This window comes from Benincasa hispida, chromosome 12 (genome assembly GCF_027475165.1).
Source record: "Benincasa hispida cultivar pf3 chromosome 12, pf3_genome.v1.1, whole genome shotgun sequence".
In the NCBI taxonomy this organism is placed as follows: domain Eukaryota; kingdom Viridiplantae; phylum Streptophyta; class Magnoliopsida; order Cucurbitales; family Cucurbitaceae; genus Benincasa; species Benincasa hispida.
Window position 1 is genome coordinate 26,534,328 of NC_143489.1, and position 11,928 is coordinate 26,546,255.

Consider the following 11,928-nt stretch of genomic DNA (forward strand, 5'->3'; position numbering starts at 1 on the left):
AATCGGTTTTATGAGCATATGTGAGTGATGTAAGGTAATAAAATGATTTATCACCTAGACATCGTAGGTTAAAATCCAATTATAAGAGTTATACTTGAATAAACCACATAGACTTAAGGTTGTTTTATTAGCCGAAAAGAACCTAAGAATAAATTTACCCAAATAGAACACTTCAGTGGTAGTTTAATAACTTCTATATGATAGAGTTATTAAAAAACTTTATGTTATTTTTAGCTCTCACGTCTCTAAGAGTTCACAATCCAAATTTAAGTCGTACTTCGTGTCACTCTAGAAGTGACCTCCCTACGGAAAGTATTTTTTAGCTTAAATCTAGATTTCGGTGAATAAGAGGAAGTTGTTCAAACATAAGTCTATTATACGATAAATAGATTTCAACTACCACGTCTCCATATAGTTTGCACCGTGAGATTCATATGACGCTTCGTATCACCCTGGAAGTGGCCTCCCTATGGAGAGTGTTTTGTATGAGTCAATATCAAGGTAAACGGAGGAAGTAGTTCATAGTAAGTGGGTGAAGGATATGTGTCAATATATCCTATGGTCTTCTCCATTAGTCTGAACCGTGAGATTCCTATGTTGCGCCTGCTGGTTAGCTTTAAGCGGCCCTTTGCTAGTCGTTTAGTGACGGCTATCCCTAACATAGGATTCAGAACAACCCAGGCTTCAGTAAAATGAATAAGGTTTATAGTTCCATCTTGGATATTGTCTTCAATTTTGGAGGCAAGTTCATACCGTCCTATAAGATCTGAAAATGGCAGGTCATACTTACAAGAATTACTAAGTTGTTAGTAAAGATCTTGGCCGAAAAAGATAACTAAACGACTGAGGAATAAGAGTTATTCTAGGGATAGTGTTTGGTCAAAATTGTTTGTTTTGTGAAGGAGTATCTGACTGCCCCACGATAGCACATATTCTGACTCACTAAAGTATTGTTGCAAATATATAATGGTTATGGATACATTATTACTTTTTGCTAAAACTTGATCTTGGATTTAATTACAATTTGCTAATTAGAATTTGTTTTGATTTTATCAATATGTTGAATTCTAGAATACTCGCTTTCGATGTACATAACAGTAAAATCAAATCGACAAACAAATTACTAGCGGTTGATTACACTAACAGAATTTTAATAGAGGATTGTCCTCTGTCTCCCAGCTCATCTAAAATTATGAATTATGTAGATGAGAATGCTAAATTCGAACAACAAGATAAACATGATTTACTTGTTATCGAAGCATGTTTAGTGGAAAATGATAAAATCTGGATAATTGATTCAGGTGCCACTAATCATGTATGTACTATCTCAAAGGAAATAAGTTCCTGGAGACAGTTGACAGAAGGTGAAACAATCTTTAAGGTAGGGACCGGGGAGATTGTTTCAGCCAGCAGTAGGAGATATGAAGTTATTTATAGAAGATAAGTACATTTATTTGAAAAATGTATATTATATTCCTTCTATGAAAAGGAATCTAATATCTGTCTCTTGTTTGCTAGAACAAAATCATAAAGTTTATTTTGAAAATGATGAAGTGTTCATCAATATGGGAAATAAACAGATTTGCTCGCAAAACTAGAAAATAACTTGTACATGTTAAAACTAATTGAGGTCAAAGCTGTTTTGAACATAGAGATGTTTAAAACTACTGGGACTCATAAGAGGAGGAAGATTTCTCCAAATGCCTATCTTTAGCACTTGAGACTGGGTCACATAAATCTTAATAGAATTGAGAGATTGGTTAAGAATGGTCATCTAAATAAGTTGGAAGACATTCATTACCACCTTGTGAGTCATGTCTCGAGGGTAAAATGACAAAAAGATCTTTTTCTGGAAAAGGTCTTAGAGCCAAAGAACCCCTTGAGTTGATTCACTCAGACCTTTGTGGGCCTCTAAATGTAAGAGCAAGAGGAGGGTATGAATATTTCATCAGTTTTACAGATTATTATTCCAGGTATGGGCATGTTTACCTAATGCGCCAAAAGTTTGAAACTTTTGAAAAGTTCAAAGAGTATAAGGTTGAGGTTGAGAAACAAGTAGGTAAAAATATTAAAACACTTCGATCAGAGCGGGGTGGTGAGTATATGGACACATAATTCCAGAACTATTTGATAGAACATGGAGTTTAGTCTCAACTCACAGCCTCTGGCACATCTCAATAGAACGGTGTGGCAGAAAGGAGAAACAGAACTTTGTTGGACATGGTTCGTTCCATGATGAGTTATACTCAGTTACCAAATTCTTTTTGGGGAAACACAGTTGGGATTGCGGTGCATATTTTGAGGATCCATTGTCTTTTAATCAAGCAATGAACAATGTGGATGATGACATGCAAAAATGCATGTAATTTAGGCCTTCTACTTAGAATTATAAAGGTTATTAGGTAGAATATGCGTTAATCATGATAGGAATTCACGAGAATATGAGTTTGCATCGATCAACATAACGAATCTCAGCTAGCCCGTTAATTATGCGTTCAATTTTCTATTTTTGTAGCTAATACAAGAAATGAACGCAAACACAGAAATCGGACCACCGCATAGACGACCGCATAGGGAGAAAACTCTCCATCGCAAGGTAAATGCACTAGATCAAGGTATGGGTGTTGCAGTGATCAGCCACATGCGTACATCGCATGGGGATTGCACTCGTCAGGCGATTGCGGTCATCGTGTAGAATTGCAGTATTAAGCGAATGCAGCCATTGAATGATTGCAGCTGCGCGACAACGCAAACTAATGGGATCAATGCAAGGTAGGTGGAATGAATGCATCAATGCATCTACCTCGAGAAAATCCAAAGTTGATACTGACATTTCACTTACCACGCCGTTAGTGGCAGAAGTTCAGAAAGGATGAACATGCCAAACGTCAGATTCAGAGTAGTCCAATTAATGCTATCGGCGACCCAAGCTCTATAAATGGAGGTTGATGAGCTGAAATTTAGATCATCTGGAGATTATCCCTCAAACCGGGGATTTTCCCCGTGATCCAAACAAACTGCGTGAGAAGATGGCTGAGAGTTCTTCACCTTCTTCACCCATTCCGAGTGACGACCGGAGCCTTCGACCGAAGCTAGATCTCGAGAGAGTCAGCTCCTCCACCCATCCATGGCACCACCGGCAGCCTTGACGCATATCCGCTAGAAGCAAGTCTTTGCTTCCAGTCGGTCATTCCATTTCGCTTTCTTTTCTTACAATGTATTGTATGAAATTTTGTGCTTAAGGAATTAATATAATTTGTTTTCAATGCACTTCTCTGTTTCGTTCGACTCCATCTTCTTTCTAGCATGTTTACTTTCATTGCAACACTTAGTGGAATTGCTTGGGTATCACATACTTAGTCATGTGGATTAGGGGTATGAAGCATGTAGCAAACCACTGAGAGATGTGTGTTGCGTGAGTGTGTGAGAAAACCTTATTTGCTTAGTGTGAAGCTGCGGTAACGACTATCTATAGGCTAATGCAATGCTTGTCTATGAGTAAAGTCAGCAACAACCAACTGCCTGGGAGGGTAAGTGGTTGGTCGCATTAAGCAATGTATGCATTGTTCACTAGAGATGGGAATAATCTTGCGTCAACCAAGTTCATGCGATTATCTTGTCTTAAGTATACGCCCATCACACCTTTAGAGCTGCTCGAGAGAGAGTCTAAAGAAAGAACCTAATGAATCGAGAGAGCTAGGTTAGAATCGATGCTCGAGAGGGCTAGATTAGGTTTGCATAAACAAGAATGGAGACTTAAGAATAAGCTTTGTTTGTTATTACATAGTGTATGCACCCTGCGGAGAGGACAATGACTGTGTCCAGGAAGTAGGATATGGTGGCGGTATGCGGTCATCTCGACACTTATGCATACACATTACATATATCCTAGATTTAGGCTTTTTGTGTGTGTAGCATGATCACATGGCTTGCGTTGACTAAGGTTGCCCTTGCGGTCACTCTTAAATATTGCAAAGAAATCATCTCTTCATTTTACCTATTTTCCCACACATTTATTTCATGTCAAGGTTTGTCGTATCTCTACCTTTCATGCATATTCTCATTGCATTGTCTGTTAGATAGGAGTAGGAGTAGGATTAACATAGCAACCTCCCTTCTATTCTTTTATTTAACCCGCCGCATGCACATCACCGCATTCATTTTGCTACAAGTCCCTGTGTTCGACCTCGGATTACTTGAGAAACTTGCATTTGTGTTATACTTGGCATGAGTGCAAGAAAACTTGTGGCAGAACGCATGGTCATCGCATACATTTATTAACGTGTTATTAGTCCAACGCATGACCATCGACACATGACTATCAACGCATATCTTAGGAACATGCATCGCATACCGCGTCCAAGGGAGTTTGGTTGTCGAGTAAAATTGACTCCCAAATTCCCGTCATCAGTGGACAAAGACCAATGGATTAAAGCCGTGGACCTTGAAAAGGAATCTATGTGTTTCAATTCTGTTTGGGATCTTGTGGATCAACCTAAAGGGGTAAAACTCGTCGGTTTCAAATGAATCTACAAGAGAAAACGAGACCAAGCTGGTAAGATACATACCTACAAAGCTAGACTAGTGGAAAAAGGGTTTACCCAAAAAGAGGGGTTAGATTTTAGAGAAACCTTCTCTCCAGTTACCATGATAAAGTCTATTTGAATACTCTTGTCCATAGCCACATTTTATGATTATGAAATATGGCAAATGGATGTCAAGACAACTTTTTTGAATGGCTATCTTGAAGAGAGTATCTACATGTCTCAACCAGAAGGGTTTATAAAGTAGGGTCAAGAACAAAAGGTTTGCAAGCTTAATCGATCCATTTATGGATTAAAATAAGCTTCTAGATCCTGGAATATGAGATTTGATGCTGCAATCAAATCTTATGACTTTGAACAAAATGTTGACGAACCCTGTGTATACAAGAAAATCATCAACAAAGTTGTTGATTTTCTGGTGTTGTATGTTGATGATATTTTGCTCATTGAGAATGAGGTAGAATATCTAGCTGATGTTAAGAGATGGCTAGCTTCACAATTCCAAATGAAAGATTTGGGAGAAACACAGTATGTTCTTGGAATCCAAATAGTTCGGAATTGTAAGAACGGAACATTGGCATTATCTCAAGCATTTTATATAGACAAGATGTTGTCTAGGTATAAAATGTAAAATTCGAAGAAAGGATTTTTATCTTTCAGGCATGGAATTCACCTGTCAAAGGAACAAAGTCCTGTGACACCTCAAGAAGTTGAGGAGATGAATCGAATTCCATATGCATCTATAGTTGGGAGTCTAATGTATGCAATGCTGTGTACTCGTCCCGACATATGCTATACCGTAGGAATTGTCAGCAGATTTCAGTCCAATCCTGATCATAACCATTAGACTGCTGTTAAAAACATTCTCAAGTATCTTCTGTGAACAAGAGATTATATGCTTGTGTATGGCACTAAGAATTTGATTCTTACTGGATACACTGATTCTGACTTTCAGACCGATATTGATTTGAGGAAATCAACTTTGGGGTCAGTATTCACTCTAAACGGAGGAGTAGTTGTTGGAGAAGCATCAAGCATAGTTGTATTGCAGACTCCACAATGGAAGCTGAGTATGTAGCTGCACGTGAAGCAAGAAAAGAAGAAGTATGGCTCAGAAAGTTCCTAATAGATCTGGAAGTAGTTCCTAATATGCACTTGCCTGTCACTCTTTATTGTGACAAAGTGGAGTAGTTGCAAATTCAAAGGAACCACGAAGCCATAAAAAGGGAAAGCACATCGAACGGAAGTACCATCTCATCAGGGAGATTGTACACAGAGGAGACGTAATCGTCACCGAGATTGCTTCCAAAGTCAACTTAGCCGATCCATTTTCGAAGGCCCTCTCGGCTAAAGTGTTCGAGGGTTACCTAGTAGGACTAGGCCTACGAGTTTTGTATCACTAGGGCAAGTAGGAGAATTTATGGGTATTGTAATGACCTAGTTTATTGTATTTATTTGTTTTATTCTCTCCATGTAAAATCAACATTGTATATATTTGTATATAATGATCCATTGAAGTTTTAGTCCAAGTGGGAGTATTGTTGGGTTTTATGTCTTAAAACTCGTAGTTTGTAAAATGATAAACATATTCTATAATCAATATATTTATTATTGATTTTATAAATTGTATGAAAGTCTAAATCTAATAAACTAAGACCCAAGACTATTGTTTGAGTACTTGAACTTTATGTGGAGACATAAGAGTGGATCAGGTTCGAGTAAATAGTCAAAATGATCTATGGTACATGAATAAGGTTGGGTACCTTGTTCTGGTAACACCATTAGGTGCGGCCTACTCTGTAGCTGTTACAAAGAGTTGTAAAGTGCTACATACAATGTAAGCCTAATTTGTACATGTTATGACATTAGGAGTAGGGGCGTCTTATGCAATGAGTTTGCATAAGATCAGGACCAAGAAATAAGTCACTTTTACTTTATAACGCTGTTTACTATACAAGACTGACTATTTCACCTAGATGACCTAGGAACTCGATCTTAATCTTGAGCTAAGTACGAACTCCTGTTTATTCAGGATTGCCCTTAGATTTACATACGTGAGGGTTGGTTCAATAGCACCGGCTCAATAAGACTCCCATTTCAGGGGTAAGACTGGATAGATAGCTGGGTACATAGGGTGCAAGACAGAGTTCACGCCTACCTGATTTAGGGATAGGAAAAAAGTTTTTCTCTCAAGTACTGAATCCAGGTCTTGAACATGGGGCCTCACCCTCTCACTAGGCTGAGAGAGTTTGGTTTAGTGATTGGATCACAAACTAGTTGTTCATTAGAGGATTAGTAATGACTTGAGCAATAAGACGTAATCTCGAGGGTAAAATAGATATTTGACTCAGCCATTATTACGAACAACCTGTAAAGGGTCGACTTGTTGATTATGGTTAAATCATGTGGACATAATAAATCTACAGTGAGGGGAGTGCAACTATGGGCTTTAGTGGAGTGACCCATTAGTTAATTAATGGGGATTAATCTGGTCTAATGAGTTTAGCCAATTAATCTCGGATCATTGAAGCCCATGATCTGTAGGTCCGTGAAGTCTCTTTACTAGCTCGTAACAGACTAGCTCTAGAATAACGTGATTTGAATCGTTCAAATTAGAATTAAGAAAATTAGTAATTATATGAGATATAATTACATGTTTAATTTGAGCATTAAACGGAATAGGATAATTTATATATTTAAATATGATTTAAATATATAAAGATGGATATCTGTTAAAATTAATTTAATATTTGATATTAAATTAATTAAGTTTTATTTAAAAATTAATTTATGAAATTAATTATTTTTTTTAATTTTAAAATCAAAATAGATTTTATAAAATCAAATTTTGATTTTATAATAAAATTGGAAAAGAGAAAAGAAAAAACACAAAATGGAAAAAGAAGATTTTCCATTATCCATCACCTAAGTAACTCACACAAAGTGCATTCAATTTTGCCTTGTCTTCTTCAAGCATGAGCTGTAACTCATGCAACTCTCTCCTTTTCACGTTGATCTTCAATATAATGAATAGATTGGGGTGAAAATTGGGCATGGAAGCTATAGAGAATTTGAGAGAAAATTTGATTTGAAGAAAGAGTTCTTCAACAAGATTACTGCAGTGAGTATTTCTCCTTCATCCTTTGATTCAAGCTTGTTTTGAGTCTCACAACTCAATCTAGAGCACCAAGAGAATAGTGAGGAAGATCTTGAGGTGGTCTGTAATAAGATTTGGAGAAGATAGCGGTTGGAGAAGGAGCTTTGAAGAAGTTCTACAAGAGGTATGTCTTGAAACTCACTTGTTTTTCTGCAAGAGCATGCTTTATTTTTGCTAACATTAGTGAATTTGAGTGCTTAGATGATCCTTGTGCTTCCATTGTGGTTGATACAATCCTACAATTGGGTGATCTGACTTCTTGGAAGATCACCCAATTTCATCAGATTGGAAGTTAAGTGAAGTTATTCCCTATTGAGAAAACGTGACTTGCACTCTTCTTCCCTATTGACAAGTTGAGACACTACCTGTAAGTCTTCACAGTTCATTTGATTGCGAAAGTCTTCATTTAACTTCCAATCTGATGGAATTGGGTGACTCAACAAGAAGTTGGCCAACACTTGTTCTTTAGTCACCTTTTGTGGCACATAAACAATATCATATTGCTAAAGCATGATTGGCCATTTAGACAAATGCCCTGAGATGATTGGCCTAGATAGGACGTACTTGATGGGGTTGGCTTTTCGCAATCAAATGAACTATGAAGACTTACATCTAGTGTCTCAACTTGTCAATAGCGAAGAAGAGTGCAAGGCACATTTTCTCAATAGGAGAATAAATGATTTCAGCTCCATTTAAAGTCCTACTTAGGTATTAGAGGGCCCCTTCTTTTCCATTCTCTCCCTCTTGTGCCAACAATGCCCTAAACGATCTTTCTTGTGCTGCGATGTACAATATCAGTGGCTCGCCTGCTACAGCGGTGCCCAAGACAGGAGGACTGAGCATGTACTTCTTTATGCTATCAAAAGCATTTTGACAAGCTTCATCCCATTCAAAATTTTCTCCCTTTCTCACCAGTCTTTGAAAATGTTGACATTGACCAACCAAGTTGGAAATAAACCTCCGGATGTAAGCCAAATGCCTTAAAGACTTCTTAACTCATGTAAATTCTTTAGCCTCGACATCTTGTGAATGACATCGATCTTGGATTGATCTACCTCGATCCCTCGATGCCTTACAACGAAACCAAGAAATTTCCCTAAGGTTACACCAAACGTGCACTTAAGAAGGTTCATCTTCAACTTGTATTTTCGCAGGCGATCGAACACGGCCCTCAGATCCTTTAAATGATCTTGTCATTTCTTGGACTTGACCACAAGATCATCCACATAACATTCTATGTGTTTGTGCAACATGTCGTGAAAAACCTTATGCATGGCGCGTTTGTAAGCATCGCTTGCATTCTTCAATCCAAAAGGCATTACCTTGTAGCAATATATTCTTTTTAGGATTTGAAAGGCCGTCATTTGCTCATTAGCAAGACCCATTCGTATTTGGTTATACCCCGATGATCCATCGATAAAGGATAGGGCCTCATGTCCTGTTATCGCATCAAGCATGATTTTCGTGATGGGTAATGGAAAATCGTCTTTCGGGCACACACTGTTAAAGTCACAAAAGTCTACATAAAAACGAAGCTGTTCAGTCTTCTTTCTATCGGGACAATGTTGGCTATACACATTGGGTATTTGACTTCCCGAATAAATCTTGCTTCAGTCAACTTATTAACTTCAAATTCGATCTGGGGAATAAGTTTCGATCGAAAGCATCGCTGAGCTTGCTTAATAGGTTGACATTCTTGTTTGATTGTGAGATGGTGGATTGCTACCTTCAGATCAAGCCCCAGAATTTCTTTATATGACCAAGCGAACATATCCCTGTATCCGGTGAACAAACTCATATATGCGCCTTCTTCCTCTTCGGAGAAAGATGAGTTGATGAAAGTCGGGCATGATTCCTCCACTATGCCTAGATTCACCTCTTTGGGTTCATCCACTGTGGACTGACCACCATCCTTAAGACTTAGCAGAGCATCTTCCACTTCCTCTTCGGACATATCATCTTCGAATTCTTTAGAGATGGTAATGTTGTGATATGAAGTTTCATCGTCCTCCTGCTCTGAGCTTCCATTTGATGGGTTAGTGAAGACAACGTGTCGCCTCTTCACCTTCAGTGAACCTTCACTCATTTTTAGAGTAAAGAAGGTCTTTCTCTTCATTCATGAAGGCACGGTACTACGAATTTCTCTGTCGCTTTCGGCCTCACCAGATGATTTCTCGTCTGATGGTCTTTCAGTATCCTTATGGCCAAGGCATCGTCAGATTGACACGCGAGGTATCAACTCCCTCTTTCTTATGACTATATTGGGGATGTCACTGCAAGTTTCTCTCTTGCCCTTTATCTTATTGAAGACATGTTTGCTGAAGTGATCCTTAACACTTTCGCGCTTAAGGCAATAAAAAACGAGCATGCAGGGTTTTCCTTTGCTTTTCTTTGAAACTGCACCTAATCTTTCAAAGGCAGATGGTCGCGCCACCACTAGAGATTGACAGACGATTTCCTTTTCTCCTTTTTTAGGCAAAGTCAGCCTTTGAAAGGCTGAGCGTCAGGTAGTTCTGAGGGTCATGCATAGAATTTCTCTCTCTGCTTCCGTCATGCTTAATCTCTTAAAGTCCAAAGCGCACGTGACAGACGACCTGATACGATCAAAGGCTGAGGTTCTTTTATCCTTGCCCTTCTTTTCTCCTGCATCGTCGACTTCCTCTACAGTTATATGAGGGTTGTCGACCACTTTTTCCTTTTCCCTTCTAGTTATGCGAATTGGCTTTGACGACTTTTATCCAAGCCCCTTCCTTGACGTAGGTATAGTGTGCCCCTCTTGCAAAAGCTTCTTCTGGGGTGAAGAAAGCTTGGGTCGCTCATAAATCTTCAAGCTCTTAAACTCAGTGTGGGTTATAAAGTCATAACCCACTTTCATCGGCAATTTGTAAGCTTTAGGATCGAATCCGTCTGCAGTTCACTTTTCAGGCAGATTCACCTTTGTCAAGTCCCCTTTGGTTTATGGATTTTTCTGCTTCGTTATTGGTGTGAATGGTGTAATGAAAGTCTCCTTTAAGATTTCAATATCTCCGCTCTACAAATCTTTCTATCATTCCGTAAAAGGTGAATCACCCTTCTTGCATCTTGACAAATTCGGGCATTGCCTCACCAACATTCTCACTTTTCAAATAAAACTTCGTATATGTGAAGTAAGATTCAACTTTGAAAATGGATTAGAGTTTGCTTTAACTTTCTTAATCCCATCTTGATGGAACTTGAAACATTGATGCAACGTCGACGTTATCACACCATTTCCATGAATCCAAGGACGTCCCCATAGCATAGGTGGTCTTCAAGTCTATAACATGAAACAACGTGTTAGCCTTCAGATCGCGAATGATGAGTTTTAAGTGTATCATGCCTATCGCCCTTTGACGACCTTGGTTGAAACCTTGAATCACCAACTTGCTATTTGACAATTATTCCATGAGGATGCCCAATTGTTTCTTAGTAGTCCCAGACATTATATTGACAGCTGATCCGTTGTTGATGAGAATTCCACAACCTTTCTATTCTCAAATGTGTCCTTAGACGTAAAAGACTTGTTGTGTAGTTTTGATCCCAATAATAGATCTTCATCTTAGAAATCTCTTGATGTACAACACGAGGCATACACGTGTGATGTAGAGGTTGGTACACCAGATGCGTTGGATTCTAACAATGCGTCGATGAGGACCGTCTTGGCTACTTAAGGGAGTGACAATAGATCATTCATGCTGAATGACAGTGAGGCTTCTAATTCTTCCCTAGTTTTTGACAAACTTAGCGGAATATCATCTTCTTCTATCATGCTAACAACGTGACATGTGACAACCTCCGACGCTTTCCTCGAACTGCGGCCATAGAAGTTCTCCGAAAGAAAATCTGCTAACGTCACCTGTCGCCTGGGTCGAGGGAGATCCTCCTCTTTCTCCTTAACAAGCTTGGGCTTCCAAGCCTTCTCCCCCCTTTCCTTTTCTGAGTTTTTCTCCCTCTTTTATAACTCTGATAGGAGTGCAACTCTTTTTGGGAAGGACTCAGCTTTCTCTTCCTTCCACGCGTTACAAGAGTCTAACCTTCTTCATCATCATTATTAGCGCGTTCTTCTCTGTTTTGAAAATCTGCGATTTTGACCTCTTGCTAAAATCGTACAACCACAGGCTCAAGGGTCCTAAATTGGACCAAACTCTCTTTTCCATCATAACTTATAATCGATGTCAGAGCGCTCGGAGTTACTGCCACCGCGACATG